We start from the raw sequence: 11,677 nt of genomic DNA, 5'->3' as shown, positions 1-11,677 counted from the left end.
CACACCCATGGAAAACATGCAAAACGTAGACTGTAGGACAGACATGAACTCAACAGCGGAAGGCAGGTTCTGAACAGAGGGGCCTCTGCTGCATCAACTCAGCCATCCCGGAGCTCCCCGTGGCCTCTCGGCATCCTGGACGTTGCTGGTCCTCCCATCTACTGACAGGAGGGGCCTCCGGGCTGGCTTTGCCTCCTGCGCTACCGCACCCAGGCACTTGTTCATTCGCACGTCACTCAGCAGGCTGGGCCCTGTGCCGGATGCCAAGGGCCCACTGAGAGCAGAGGGGACGTGGGCTGCCTTTGTCAGGCCAACGGGGGCAGGAGGCCTAGATGCAAGGCATCAGCACACCTCATCTGGAGCAGCAGCCCAAGTTCCCTCACCCACAGCCAGCCCCTTCCCCGAGACCCTCCCCACACGCATGCCCAGCCACCCCCACGCAGGAGCCTGCTCCCATCAGCCACCCTGACACCTGCCACACAGTGACAACTGTTCCTTCATTGGAGCCGCCTCATTCCCAGCTCACAGAGGGACAATCAGTGTGCACATGCATTCTCCTTTTTTAGGAGACCTTAAAAGATTACTTATTCTGAGAGAGTGGGGGAGGGACAGAGAGAGAGAGCGAGAGAGAGAGAGAGAGAGAGAGAGAGAGGGAGAATCCCAAGCAGGCTCCATGCTCAGCACAGCGCCCAAGCAGGGCTTGGTCCCAAGACAGGGAGATCACTACCTGAGCCACCCAGGCGTGCTGTGCACATGCGTTCTCCTGTGGGACTCAGCCCAGGTGGATTTCCTGATTGTCCTCAGCACTTGCCTGATGCAGAGTAAGTTTGAGAAAGTGACATAATGAGTAAACAGTAACTCCAGTTGGTTGCCGCTCGTTGGCCCATGCAGAAGCCTTCCTGAGCTCAGGAGGGTCGGGATGAAACCCCGCCTCATCCTGGAGGCCCTTGATCTGGGGGTGGGACGTGGGCGAGAACAGGTGCATGAGAGCAAGGCTGTGCTTTGAGGCCTCCTGATGGTAAACATCAAAGCTGTCCTGGGGCATGCGGCCTGGACCCGATGGCCTAAGTATCTAGCTAACAGAAATAATCCAAAAGCTTTCTCTTTGAAGTCCATTTCAATTCAACAATATCTGTGGAAAGCTACACCCATAGGAGACACTGCTTCATTTAGGAAACAAAATACAAGAAAACAGAGATTCTGGCTCTAGTGAATGGGTAACGAAGAGACAAATGCCACAATTTCTGGTACTGGAGAGTGAGTTACAGACAGGCGAGGAGAGGCTAGAAGAAGCTGCTGACTCTGGACCAGAGGCGGGTCTCATTCCAACCTTCATGTGGACAAAAAGACAAGCATGAAAATGACTTCTTTTATTTATTTTTTTATTTTTTTTAAGCATTTATTTATTTTTGAGACAGAGAGAGACAGAGCATGAATGGGGGAGGGGCAGAGAGAGAGGGAGACACAGAATCGGAAGCAGGCTCCAGGCTCCGAGCCGTCAGCCCAGAGCCCGACGCGGGGCTCGAACTCACGGACCGCGAGATCATGACCTGAGCCGAAGTCGGACGCTTAACCGACTGAGCCACCCAGGCGCCCCGAAAAGTGACTTCTCCCGAAAAGTGACTTCTTTTAAAGTAGGCTTCATTGGGGCGCCTGGGTGGCTCAGTCGGTTAAGCGTCCGACTTCGGCTCAGGTCATGATCTCGCGGTCCGTGAGTTCGAGCCCCGCGTCGGGCTCTGGGCTGACGGCTCGGAGCCTGGAGCCTGCTTCCGATTCTGTGTCTCCCTCTCTCTCTGCCCCTCCCCCATTCATGCTCTGTCTCTCTCTGTCTCAAAAATAAATAAACATTAAAAAAATTTTTTTTAAATAAAATAAAGTAGGCTTCATGCCCAGCGTGGAGCCCAACGCAGGGCTTAAACTCACGACCCTGACATCAAGACCTGAGCAGAGATCATGAATTGAATGCTTAGGTGACTGAGCCACCCAGGCGCCCTGTTAGACACAGAAACAATCAGAGATGAGCCCAAATCCCCAGGTTCACGCACACTTGTCTGTTTCCTAGCCCTGCACCCCGAGATGGCGCAGGCACAGAGACGTCCCCCGGGTCAGTCCCTGAACCCCGAGACAGCGCAGGCACAGGGACACCATCTAAACCGTGTAGTAGCAGCAAACACCGCACTCCCAAGAAAAGAACCAAAACTCCTTGGGGAAATGTGAAGGAACCACCAAACTGTTTTCCAAAGTGGCCACAACATTCTAGGTTCCCACCAGCCACATGTGAGGGTTCCTGTTGCCCCCACCTTCCCAATGCGTGGCGAGGGCAGTCTTTTCGTGGGTGTGCTGCATTTCCCCCATGTCTAAGGACGCTGGGCATCTCGTCCTGGGCCGACTGGCCACGAGCAGACCAAGGGTCACTGGTGGTGTTTTCAGGACCAGAGAGATGTGCGTGTGTATGTGCTGAGGGGGCCTTAGAGGAGAGGGGAAAGTTGGAAGCGTGAATGGGTCCGGGTCCCCGCCTCCCACAGGGGGGAGGAGCGGGTCTCCGGAGCAGAGATTGCCAGGTCCAGTCTAAGGCTCTGGCTGCTAGCGCAGCTGTGAGCAACGCTAGGCCACGGTGGCCGTCCGCTTCTGCCCCGGACAGTGCCAGAGGCTGCCCCGGGCGCTTCATACACACTGTCTCATTAAACCCCCAGCCACCATGGGTTGACCGTCGAGACTCTCACTCAAGATGGTGGGGAGAGAAAAGCCTGGCACGCGGGCAGGTCCTGGGCTCAGCTGCGATGCCCACTCCAGGGCCACCCCCAGGAAGCAGGGTGGAAGAAAGGTGAACACAGCCCCGCCCGGGGGCCCGGAGCGGAGACTGTGGGGGATGCCGCTTGGGGTCCGCAGCACGCTCCACCTAGCCGTGCTCCGGCCAGCTGCCTGGGTGCTCACCTGGCCAGAGGTTGCCCCAAGGGGGTCCGGTCCCCCAGCCCCCGACTCCAGGTGCCTGTGGAGCGAGGGATGTCCCAACTGAGCGCGGGACCCATCCCGGGAAAGCAGGTGGGACGGGAGCACTCTCGTGTAGGGACACACTCTGCACAAGTAGCCCACACTGTTCCAGCAGGTATCTTCCCCTCTTAGTTTCTCAGGAAGCCTGCGCTCCGGGGACACCCCCGCAGCCGCAGCAGTGAGCGCACCGGGCCCGACCCAAAGTCTTCGTGGGCAGACACTGCAGGTCAAGTCTTAGCAAATCTGAAGCATCTCGTCCAGACAAAGTCTGGAAGTTTCAGAAGAAATGACCCTTGAAGTGGTAACGATGCGGCAAAAGGGCCCGAAGAAATACGTGGCCGGTGACAGAACGCCACCCACGCACGTTAGTCCCTGAATGTGGCCCGCGGGTATTCCATCGCACCGTCACGGAGCTCAGCACTGCATGGAGGAAATTTTACTTTGTAGTACCTTTTTTAAAGTTTATTTATTTACTTGGGGTGGGGAGGGGCAGAGAGAGGGAGAGAGAGAATCCCAAGCAGGTGCAGAGCACCATGCAGGGCTCAGTCTCATGACCCTGGGATCATGACCTGAGCTGAAATCTAGAATCTTACATTCAACCTAGTGAGCCACCCAGGCGCCCCTGGGGCAATTAAAAAATGCATCTGAGGGGGCACCTGGATGGCTCAGTCAATTAAAAGTCTGACTCTTGATCTCAGCTCAGGTCTTGATCTCAGGGTTGTGAGTTCAAGCCCCATATTTGGCTTTGCACTGGGTGTGGCACTTACTTAAAAATGCATTTGAGCTGCATTGTGTTTGCCGTAAGTTCAGATTAACGTTGCGTACTTTAGAATTACTGATCATAGAAAAATCAAACACAACCAGAAGGAAATATGTTACTGAAAGGAAAAACTGAAGCAAAAAGTCTGGTAGAAACTTCAAAAACTCAAAAGTGTATCACAGTGTCAACCAAACACTAGTGGTCGATACCATGAAGGCCAAGAATCTTGATAACTAAGAAAATATGGATAATGGAAGCGACAACGGTGAAATGAAGAATACTGTGAGAGCAGGACGCCCCTCAACAGGAAGCAAAAAAGCAGAAGGAACGTGGTGGTGACCGACTGCACGGAAACTACGACACACCCAGCCAGCAGGGCGCGAGGGTGGGCCTAGACCGCTGACTTTGAAGTCTCTTGACTTCGTGGAGTACCACGATGTTGCATTATACCTGTTACGATAAGCTATCATTCCCCACAAGCCTGTTTAATGAAAAATCCATTTGTTTCAAATCATGATTCCATTTACAGAGATCCAGTAAATGTACAATGGGCAAAGATGCTTCTCAAAACATTTGAAAGAACTTTTTTTAATTAGTTGCCCTGCATTTTTAAAAAAGATTTTAAGTAATCTCTACACCCAACATGGGCCTTGAACTTACAACCCCGAGATCAAGAGTCACATGCTCCACTGACTGAGCCAGCCAGGCACCCCCGAAAGATCTTTTTTTTTTTTTCAATTTTAACATTTATTTATTTTTAAGAGAGAGAGACAGAACATGAGCGGAGGAGGGGCAGAGAGAGAGGGAGCTGCAGAATCGGAAGCAGGTCCCAGGCTCTGAGCTGTCAACACAGAGCCTGATGCGGGGCTCGAACTCAAGAGCTGTGAGATCATGACCTGAACTGATGTTGGACACTTAACCAAATGAACTGAAATTAATGCCTCTTCAATTAAAAAAAAAAAATTTTATTAAATTTTTATTAAAAAAATTTTTTTGAGGGGGTGCCTGGGTGACTCAGTTGGTTGAGCGTCCGATTGAGGCTCGGGTCGTGATCTCGCTGTTCCTGAGTTCAGGCCCCACATAGGGCTCTGTGCTGACAGCTCGGAGCCTGGGGCCTGCTTGGGATTCTGTGTCTCCCTCTCTCTCTTCTGCTCTCTCTTTCTCTCTCAAAAATAAATAAAAACATTAAAAAAATTAAAAAATATACTCTGTCTCTCAGACACAAGTCGGGGAGGGGCAGAGAGAGAGGGAGACACAGAATCCGAAGCAGGCTCCAGGCTCCAAGCTGTCAGCACAGAGCCCGACACGGGGCTCGAACTCACAAACCACAAGATCACCACCTGAGCTGAAGCCAACTGAGCTACCCAGGCGCCCCGAAAAATCTATTTTTTAACAGGAAAACTGTTACATGATGTTGACTAGCTTGTTCCAAGACTAAAGGTTGCCTATATTGTTTTGCTTGTAATTGGCTTTCAAGACAGACATCACTTACATCAGACAGACTCACAAAAATCATGAAGACTGCACAGAGTATGTGGACTGTGTTTACTTGGGTCACATACAAACCACAGAAAGAGTGAGCTTAAAAAAAAATGTTTTTAATGTTTATTTATTTTTGATAGAGAGAGAGAGACAGAGCATGAATGGGGGAGGGGCAGAGAGAGAGGGAGACACAGAATCCGAAGCAGGCTCCAGGCTCTGAGCTGTCAGCACAGAGCCCGACGCGGGGCTTGAACTCATGGACCATGAGATCATGACCTGAGCTGAAGTCGGACGCTTAACCGACTGAACCACCCAGGTGCCCCAAGAGTGAGCTTTTTATTTTTTTATTTTTATTTATTTTTTTATTTTTTTAACGTTTATTTATTTTTGAGACAGAGAGAGACAGAGCATGAATGGGGAGGGGCAGAGAGAGAGGGAGACACAGAACGGGAAGCAGGCTCCAGGCTCTGAGCTGTCAGCACAGAGCCGGACGCGGGGCTCAAACTCACGGACCGCGAGATCATGACCTGAGCTTAAGTCGGCCGCTTAACCGACTGAGCCACCCAGGTGCCCCAAGAGTGAGCTTTTTAAAGAACAGTGGAAACAACATCTGTGAGCCAATTAATGAGCATGAATGAACCAAACGTGGGAAATGGTTTCCATCGCTTCCTAATGAAACACTGCAGTCAACGATGCCACTCTCAGGGCATTGCAGATTTGAGACTAGTGTCTGCAGTCACATACCTGAAGCAGCTGAAATCCCTCAGATCATACGTGTTTTGGCCAAATCCAAAAGCAATGCTGGAACGCACGTGGCATTACCAATAAGAATGCACAGCTGACATACTGCTCAGCCATGAAAAAGAATGAAATCTTGCCATCTGCGATGACGTCGACGTCGACGTCTGGAGCTAGAATGTGTTATGCCAAGTGAAGTAAGTCAATCAGAGAAAGACAAACACCATCATGATTTCACTCACGTTGATTTAAGAAACAAAACAGATGAACATATGGGAAGGGAGGGGGGGAAAGAGAAGAAAGGGAAACAAACCATAAGAGACTCTTAAACACAGAGAACAAACTGAGAGTTGCTGGAGGGGAGGTGGGTGAGGGGAATGGGCTAAAATGGGGGACGGGCCTTAAGGAGGGCATTTGTTCTTTTTTTTTAAATTAAAAAATTTTTTTTAATGTTTACTTATTTTTGAGAGAGACAGAGCACGAGCGGGAGAGGAGCAAAGAGAGAGGGAGACACAGAAGCTGAAGCAGGCTCCAGGCTCTGAGCTGTCAGCACAGAGCCCGACGTGGGGCTCGAACTCACGGACCCCAAGATCATGACCTGAGCCGAAGTCAGATGCTTACCGGGCTGAGCACCCCCCAGGCACCTCAGGAGGGCACTTGTTCTGAGGAGCACTGGGTGTTGCATGCAAGCGACGAATCACTGAATTCTACTCCTGAAACCAACATTGCAGGTAAGTTAACTGACTAAAAATTTTAAAAAGAAAAAAAGAAAAAAAAGAATGCACAGCTGACAATCTTTTCTCTATTAATAATAATTAAAACAAATTTTTTTTAACGTTTATTTATTTTTAAGACAGAGACAGAGCATGAACAGGGGAGGGGCAGAGAGAGAGGGAGACACAGAATCTGAAGCAGGCTCCAGGCTCTGAGCTGTCAGCACAGAGCCCGACGCGGGGCTCGAACCCACGGACAGTGAGATCGTGACCTGAGAGCCGAAGTCGGACGCTTAACCGACCGAGCCACCCAGGCGCCCCAATAATAATTTTTAAAAAACAAAATTTGATCAACTGCCCTATGGTCAAAACTGAATTATCTTTCTATCCACTCTATAAAAAACAGTGTTTGGGGCACCTGGGTGGCTCAGTCAGTTGAGAGTGAGAGTCAGGATTTCGGCTCAGGTCACGATCTCTGACCTGAGAGATCCACCCCTGCGTCGGGCTCTGCACTGAGCGCGCAGCCTAAGATTCTCATAAATAAATCGATAGATAAGTAAAGTGTTAGCAAATCTTTGCCTCGTCAACAGGGAAAGTCTGCATCAAAAATTTTAGGAGAAAACGCGTGAGCGGTGCGTCACGCGGCTAATCAGTGAGCTGTTTTATTAATTGTATGAAGTCTGTGGTATTCATCGGCTCTGTACAACGTGAGGTTTGTTGTTACTACTGTTCTTACTCTAATCAACGCTCACCTTCACTCCGAATTTTCCATTTTTCATACAAAGGGAGCTCCGAAGGGCAGGCGCCACCCATCCTGCGCTGGCCCCGCCTCCCGGACCCTGACCTGCCGGGGGCGCCCCGGTGGCTGAGTCGGGGAGAGTAAGTCGCCACCGCCCCGCGAGGGTAGGAGCCCCGAGGAGCCCGCGCCCCTTCCCACCGCCTTGGCCGCGCCCCTGCCCCGCCGCCCAACCCCGCGCCCCTGCCCCCGGCGCCCCGCCCGGGTCCCCACCCCCCATCTCCCCGCCCCTCCGACGGGCCCCGGGGAACGCGCGCGCACGCGGCCTCACCGCCCTCCGCGATCCGCACCGTGAGGTGCGCACGCGTGAACGTACGCGCGCCCTCCAGGGTGGGGCGGCGGCGCGAGGGCGCCGCGAGGTTACGCAGGACACGTGACCCGCTGCCCACGTGACTGCCGACTGCCGGGCGGTGCGCCGAGCCTGCGGCAGAGCTGAGTCCTGAGAGTGGTTCTCGCCGTGTCCGCTGTCCTCTCCGCACGCAGACGCGGGCTGTGACGGGCTCGGGATGCACTTGCCCAGCGGGTGGACGTGGCTTATCGCTGACGACCGGGACGTGCTCCTCGTCGGCAACTGGGCGATGTCTGACGTCAGTCGCTTTGCTCCTGTGCCCTCGCGTGCAAGACCGTCCCGAGGAGACGGGCTCGGATGCTCCTTTCCAGGGCCACTGCCTCTACGTGGTGAGGCACTGAAGGGACAACAGTGTCCCGTGGGCAACGGCCCGCTGCCTGCCGCTAACTGTGGGGCGCGCGGTTTGACCCTAAGCGCTGCTGCCCAGGCTGCAGGGACGGTGGGTCCTGAACGGGAAACAGGAGTCCCGGTCTGGAATTAGGATCTCTTCTGACATGGCCTCGCACGTCTCCTGCAGGGAAAGCATCAGTGAGGTCACCTGCCTTTCGGGTGGCTGGTGGTCTCCTCCTACCCCCCCCCCCCCCCGCCACTACCAGTAGTGGGATTTACATTTGGCCACTAAAACGTATAAACAGGAGTCGGAGGGCAGGCGTGGTAGGGAAAGAAGGAGTCCGTGTTGTTGCGCCTACTTCCTTGTCCCCGGGCCATTTTGGTTCGGAGTTAATCAGGCTTCACTAGGATAGCTGGAGAAAGGGTCTGACGGACATCTCTGTAAATTAGCTTGCCACCTGATTGGGCCTTTCCTACAGTGGAGACCTTTTGATGAGTTTTCACGTGGAAGGAGAATCTGCAAATTCTGGGCGTCTTCCGGGAAGTCCATCCACACACCTCATCAGAAGGCTCTTTTGGCACCGATCCTCCGACGTGGTTTTGTTGTCGGGTCCCTGCCCTGGGGCATTGATTAGATGTGTTGCCCGGAGGGGTTGCCACTGTTTTCTCCCAGCGGCCACTTTTTCGTCTCTGATCTGTCTGCCTGGATTTAATAAACATAGGCAATATTCTTAACACTCTTGTGGAGACGCGGCCTACAGTACAGCCCTGTGGGTGCACGTCAGGGGTCCTCGTCCCCTTTGGCAACCACCAGCCAGTCTTGATATTTCGAGCCAGGGCTGCCCCCTGTGCCCTGCTGGGTGTGTCACTGATGCTGCAGAAGTCCCTGCCAGCTGGCTTTGCCCAGGCCCCCACTTCAGGTCCTCCTTCACCTTCACCCTCCCTTCAACGCCCTTGGCAGTAGTGGTCGCACATCTGAGGTTGTATTTGTTCCCTACAGTTCTGGATGTCTTGCCTTTGCCCTCCAGATCCACATCTTTCTCTTCTGTGAGACCAACGGGAAGCTGGAGGGCAAGAGAGCCAAAGGGCTGTAGCCAATGGGAGGGACTGGCAAGGAGATTACAGGGGAGGGAAGAAAGGCTGGGCGGGTACTCCTCAGCACCTTCCTGCCTGCACGTGGCCTGACCCTCCACTGAGGCCACCGCTCCGGTGTGGAGCTTGATCCAGTTCAGCGCTCCTAGGAACTGCTCCCTAGCCTGGGTATTCCGGGTGCCCGGTGCAGTGGCTGGGGTGGGGCGCTGAGTACTCCTTTTAGCCTCCTTTAATCCTTGTCCTTAAACTCTCTGCAGCCATGTCCTTCGAGCATCCTGGCTGACACTCATAGTTTGACCTCAGCGGTTTCAGTGTCTGTGTCTCTTTCCCAATGCTTCTGTTGGCTTTCGAGAGGAGACCACCATGTACAACAGCAAGTTCTATAGATGCTTTTTACTTGAAAAGCTTCAGCATAAAAGTTGTTTTTTCCAAAAGGCATGTTCTTGGGAGAACAGTTCATACCTATTTGAAAGTGCAGGGTTTTATTATTTTTTTTCAAATTATACAACTGGACAGCAAGAGGTCATAACAAAGCAGTTTTGTATTGGAGAAACAACTTTATTGGTCACAGAAAAGAAGTAGACCAAGAGAAGAAATAGAATTAAAAGAACAGTTTATTCGTAATCATGCAAATTAGGAGTCCTTTTCAAATGATGGGGAAAAACATTGTTTTTGTTCCTTTCCAAAATCCAACCACCGTCACCGCAGCACAGAACCTGCTGCCACTGCCCAGGGACACGGACATTCTGGGCTATGAAGGTTGTGTTTCTTGACTTTTTGGTTTTTTGTTTTTAACAGCAGAAAAGGACATGAATTCAGAGCTTTCTTTCCACGGGAAACTGAAGGAGGGAAAGCAGAAATCCACTTGTATTTGTAAATGGGCACTTGCCTTGCCCTCTTCCGGCCCCTGTAGGAGCCTGCCATTCTCATCCCCTGGCCTGGAGGGGCTGTGACCATCAGACCTGTCACACTCGGGGCCTGGGCAGCAGAGTGGCTCATTGGATGCGTGTTGGGCCCATAACCCAGGGCTCTATGGAGCGAAACCATCCGCGGCTACAGGCTCATCTTTTTTTTCCCAGGCAGCAGCCTGCAGACCTCACTCTCCGTGTCCCCTTCTGTCTCCCTATCAGGGTGTGCAGGGCCCACAGCAGCAGCCGGCTCCACAGTATGGTGGTCAGCACTCTGGACTCTGGATCCAGCGATCCGAGTTCAAATCTTGGTGGGACCTACGCAATTCTTTTTTGTCCCCCCTTCCCTTGATCCCCACTTTGGTGTCTCTTCCCTCAGTGCCCTCAGACCAAGGGTAGCCTGACGGCAGCCCTGGTGTCCTATGGTTCCATGGTGTAATGGTCAGCACTCTGGACTCTGAATCCAGCGATCCGAGTTCAAATCTTGGTGGAACCTGCCTCACCTGTGGCCCTTCTGTGTCCTCCTAGTGCCAGGTAGTGGGCAATGCAGCCCTCCGCAGGAAAGCCTGGTGCTTCCCAGACCAGGGTCTCCACTTTGGAGCTCACGTGGAGACCCCTGGCTGCAGTCTCCATTTGACGCCACTGGCCCCTCCTCGGTCACCGGTCACCTTTTCCTTGTATGTCCACCAGGACACCCCTAGTCCCTAGCCCCTAGGACTAGTCCCTAGTCACCCCTTTCCTTGTATGTCCACCAGCACCCCTAGCGCTGCTGCCTGTGGCTCAGAGGACATGGTCTGGTGCAGGGGCGAGTCTGCCCTCAGGGTGCACAGAGGCCTGGGGCTCTTATTGCTTCCGCTTGGGCACATACCTTTCCAGGGAGCCTCCAGGTCCAGATCTCTGAGTGGGGTTGTGTGGGTGGCCCAGCAGGGCTCCTGCCCATCCCCCGACCGCCGCAGAGGGAGGAACATGTTAGAGATTTCCTGATCTCTGCCCTTTTTAACGTGTACTTCCTCTCTCTAGCTTGGCTTTTAAAAAGGGAGACCAAAAGGGGCTCATACTGTCACTGCCAGGAAACGTGAATTCTTTTCATTATTAGAGCAGATCCATACAAATCCTGAGTTAAGGGCCGGGGGCCTACCTCTGTGTTCCCACGTGACCTTGGCAAGACCCTGTCCTCTTGAGGGGAGCGGGAGGAGCTGGTCCTTGGGTCCATCACAACTCTGCTGCACAGATGGGATTTCAGTCCTGCTCCTGCCAGCTGCAGAGCCCTGGGGCTCAGCCTTCTCCTCATTCCTGTTCCCCCCTGGTCTTTGTGCAAATGGGCTCATGTCTGGTTTGGGGCCCAGGCAAGCACCCCAGAAGAGCCCAGCCCCCACATTTGCTCGTGGATTATGACAGGGGCCTACTGTGAGGACTCCTTGGTGATGTGCCTGTAGAGATTTCCCTATTTGTGCATAAAAAATCTGTTTTAACTGCTCTGTTTCCGATGGGGAACAAAGGCAATGGCTGAGGGAAAGG

The 11,677-nt window shown here is 53.0% G+C and overlaps 1 non-coding gene across 1 annotated transcript; it reads left to right on the top strand.

The window, feature by feature from the left end:
* The first annotated feature begins 10,583 nt into the window (after window positions 1-10,583).
* Window positions 10,584-10,655, top strand: TRNAQ-CUG (transfer RNA glutamine (anticodon CUG)). Its single transcript has one exon. It is a non-coding gene; the product is annotated as a tRNA-Gln (tRNA).
* Window positions 10,656-11,677: the final 1,022 nt, after the last annotated feature.

The sequence above is a fragment of the Panthera onca genome, chromosome E1, assembly GCF_046562875.1.
Source record: "Panthera onca isolate mPanOnc1 chromosome E1, mPanOnc1 haplotype 2, whole genome shotgun sequence".
NCBI lineage: Eukaryota > Metazoa > Chordata > Mammalia > Carnivora > Felidae > Panthera > Panthera onca.
Note: the sequence above shows the minus strand (reverse complement) of the source record. Positions and strands in the feature narration are given on the sequence as shown.